Here is a 4562-nt window from a genome sequence, read left to right on the forward strand (position 1 = left end):
TTGGTATGATAATTGGAATCCTCACAGTCCGCTTGCAACTCATTTATCTCCACGATTAATTACAAGGTCTGGTCTTAGTTTGAATGCTAAAGTTTCTGATATTGTTGCTCAAGGGAATTGGAATTCGCCGGATTCTTGGATGTCTAAATTTCCTGGTTTGGTTGTTCCGAATTTAGTAGAGGGTAGAAAAGATAGATTATATTGGAAGAGTCAAGGGGATGTATTACAAGATATCTCGGTTACTAGTGTTTAGAATACTATTCGACAACCTCATGCAAAGGTGGATTGGTCTTATATTGTTTGGCACTCATATCAAATTCTGAAGCATTCCTTTATCTTATGGTTGGCATTTAGAGGCAAGCTGAAAACGCAAGATGTTCTTGCTACTTGGGATTTACATGCATTGTCGGCTACATCTCATGTGTGCTCCTTGTGTGGAGCTGTTCCGGATTCACGTAACCATCTTTTTTTTAATGTTCTTTTTCTAATCAGGTTTGGAATTTAGTTCGTGCAAGGGCTAGAATTAATACCCAGTCAGTTATTTGGAATGATATTGCAACCGAGATTCTATTATTTGCTAAGAAGAATTCGGTCCTGAGTATGGTGGCAAAGCTTGTTTATGCAAGTGCTGTGTATTTTATATGGCAGGAAAGAAACGCTAGATTATTTAAAAACAAGCGAAGATCTATTAGTCAAGTTGTGGAGGTGATTACTTCTACTGTTCGGTTAAAGATGTCAACATGTCGATACAAGAGAACGAAACGAGTGGAGCACTTCCTTACCTCCTGGGATTTACCGTTTTTGTTAATTAAGTAGCCGTAATCTTTTGTTTTCTTTTATTTGGTTCTCAGGAATATGCACCAAAAGTGGCATGTCACTTTTATTTTGGACGTTGCACATTTGTGCATGGGTTGTAAGTCGTCTTAACACTCAGTCAAGCGCCTGTTTTATATGTTTTAATATAATATAACCTGGGTATACCTTTTACCCATATTTTAAATAGGGTTTCTGTAGTTAAGCATCATAATAAGACATGTTATGAGCTTCTACATAAGAAGAAACCATATTTACAGAATGTTGAACCATTTGGTGTACCATGTACTTTTTTGAAATATTTACCTCAGTCAACGTTTGATCCAAAGGTTGAAGAGGGATTTTTCATGGGTTATAAAACGGGTACTCCAATTCAACGACTTTACAATAAATTGACCAGGAAAGTTGACTTGGGTACTAATGTCAAAATTGTCAGTCATAAACCCGCTGTACATTCTGGAACTGGCAAGAATTTTGATTATGACAGTGTGTTTCGTTCATTACACGGTCCTGCTTCTTATTCAGATCCTGAAACAGTGGATGATGTGATCATTTTAAGAGATCATATGGATTATTCCACTACTTCTACATCTTCTCCTGCTCAAAATGTTGATACTACTCCAACCAAAGTTCAGTCTACCGTTTTTGGTAAAGGTAGTAAGGACAAGAATAAGCTAATAGATTCGGATGATTGTAAACCCGAGAATACTACACCACTTACTCCGTTAAAGGTTTCACTGCCTGATGATGATCCAATTTTTGAAGAATCGGAAGATGATTTTAGCTCTCCTGAGTTTCAGATTAAAACAAATTTAGGAGAAAGTCTGAATGTTGATTCGTTTCCTCAATATCGAGTTAATAAGGATCATCCAGTTGAAAATATTCTTGGTAATGCTACAGAAACTGTTCGAACAAGAAATCAGTTGAATAAGGAACTGACTAGTTTGTTTTGTGAAGTGAAAGACACTGGATTGATAACTGAGTGTTTATATTCTGGTTTCATTTCACAGGTAGAACCTAAGAATGTTAGGGCAACACTTCAAGATCCTTGTTGGGCTGAAGCTATGCAAGAAGAATTAGCTCAATTTGAAAAACTTGGAGTATGGGAGTTAGTAGATGTGCCTAGAAGTAAAGAACCAATTGGAACTCGTTGGGTATTTAAATGCAAACGAGATGACAAAGAGGTCGTTACTAGGAACAAGGCATGTTTGGTAGATCAGGGGTTTGCACAACGAGAAGGATATGACTATAACGAAACTTTTGCACCAGTTGCTAGAATTGAAGCTATAAGGTTATTTTTAGCCTATGCTAGTTTCAAGGGTATAAAGGTATATCAGTTAGACGTTAAAAGTGCTTTCTTGTATGGTGAAGTGAAAGAAGAAGTATATGTTCACCAACCACCGGGGTTTGAAGATCCTAATTATCCAAGAAGAGCATATCGACTTGATAAGGCTCTTTATGGATTACATCAAGCACCCAGAGTGTGGTATGAGAAGTTGTCGACACATTTGTTGACAAATGGTTTTACAAGAGGATCGATAGACAACACATTGTTTAACAAATGGAGGAAGCGAGATTATCTAATTGTACAAGTTTATGTGGATGATATCATATTTGGTTCATCTAACACAAAGATGTGCAAAGAGTTCGAAATGAGCATGAAAAAGGAATTTGAAATGAGTGCTATGGGGGAACTTCAATTCTTCCTTGGACTACAAGTTGATCAAAGGAAAGATGGATTTTTCATACACCAGTCTAAGTATGTCGATGACATCTTGGAGAGGTTTCAAATGTTAGAATCCAAGACATATGCTACTCCTATTCAGCAGAATCATGGTTTAGGAGTTCTTGATCCGAAAGATGAACTTGTGGATGCAACTTATTATCGTGCTATTATTGGCTCATTGATGTATCTGACTACATCGCGTCCAGATATTATGTTTGTTGTTTGTCTATGTGCTAGATTTCAAGCTAGTCCGAAAGAGTCACATTTGGTTGCAGCAAAACGTATTCTACGTTATCTTAAAGGATACTAAGGGCTTGGTCTATGGTATCCTATGGGTGGAACGTTTGATTTTGTTGCATATACTGATTTGGACTTTGGTGGTTGTAACAATGACAGGAAGTCTACGACTGGAGGTTGTCAGTTTTTAGAAGGAAGATTAGTATCGTGGCAATGCAAGAAGTAGACATGTGTTGCTCAGGCAAAGTATATGGCTGCAGGTAGCTGTTGTTCCCAGGTATTGTGGATTCAGCAACAATTTCGTGACTACGGTATAGATTTTCTTGATACCCCTATTAGAATAGAAAATAAGTCAGCTATAGATATTACTAATAACCCTGTCATGCATAAGGTCACCAAGCATATTGATATTAGACATCATTTCTTGCGTGATTGTACCCAAAAGAAGTTAATTCATTTGGAAAAGGTTAGAACTGATGATAATTTAGTTGATCTATATACTAAAGCATTTGATAAGACTCGGTTTGAGAAGTTAATTCTTCTCAATGGGATAAGAATGCTGATTCATATTAAATCTATCAAAGAACTGATTTTGTAAGTTTGTGTCTGTAAATATCTAGAGTCATAAAAATACAAAAAAAAAGGTTCTTAGTATCATATAAAAATCATAAAAATGTGAATTATCGGGAAATTAAAAGAAATATGACAGATATTTAAGTTGATGCTTTAAGACGATTAGACGTAAGGATACATAGCTTTTAAGTCTGCTTAATCGTAATATAACTGCTTTGTCCAATGATTACAATTTGGGATATATTGGTAGACACGAAGTAGCAAGGTTTCCTTAATCTGCACTTAATTTATACAATGTTCTTGTGAGAAACATATTCAGATATATGGCTAAGAATGCTTGCTTTTCAGTAATGAATTGATCTAGTCCTTAAATTCTGTGAAAGATCTAGCATTATTAAAGGATTTATTCAATATGTAGGCAAAAATCTCTACAAATCATGAGCATGAAAGTTAAATGTGATATTGTTTATGCAAATATGCAAATGAAATGAATGTTAATTAAGGGGCTAATGTGGTCTTTGAGATTCGGACAAGTATGTCCTCGGGGTGTCTTTGTATACCTATCTTACCTAAAGCTTCCAACTTGGGATAGGTTGTCAGAAAGTTCGCTACATGGGTCTCATAGAAAATCACGGGTTCCATATAAATAATGAAATGCAAAAGCAAATAATGTTGAATCACATGATATTAAATGTAGTAATCTAAAAAGTGTCTCATGGTTTGTTTAAGGATGTTTTTGAATATATATTGAATAATTGTTATCTTAGTGCTTGTATCGATTACGGAAGTATATCTGATTGTGGGTCACATAAGTTCGCAAACTATTCAATGGCATATTAGGCTACTCGGGTTACATGGTGACTGTCCTTGGCCAGTGTATGTTGAAAATGTCATAACTCAAACGAAACTGGAAGTACCGAGTGTTTAAGAGGACAAATATACCGGTAATCGTGGTTGGGTCACTGTTCATAACTAATAATAAGAGAATTATTTCTCACTTGCAGACTTATGTAAATGCTAATCTGATCTAATCTACAGAAACTTAAGATTTCTTGTAAATAAATAAAGTAGTTTAGTGATTTTTCTTTTGCTTTATTTGTTATGTTTTTATTTGTATTTTATCTTTGTCATAAGTGTCAGTTTGTGTATCAAACTAGTTCTTATTGCATGAGATTTTTAATAAGCATCTAATGATTCCATAGAAAATTATGAT

The sequence above is a fragment of the Erigeron canadensis genome, chromosome 1 (genome assembly GCF_010389155.1).
Source record: "Erigeron canadensis isolate Cc75 chromosome 1, C_canadensis_v1, whole genome shotgun sequence".
NCBI lineage: Eukaryota > Viridiplantae > Streptophyta > Magnoliopsida > Asterales > Asteraceae > Erigeron > Erigeron canadensis.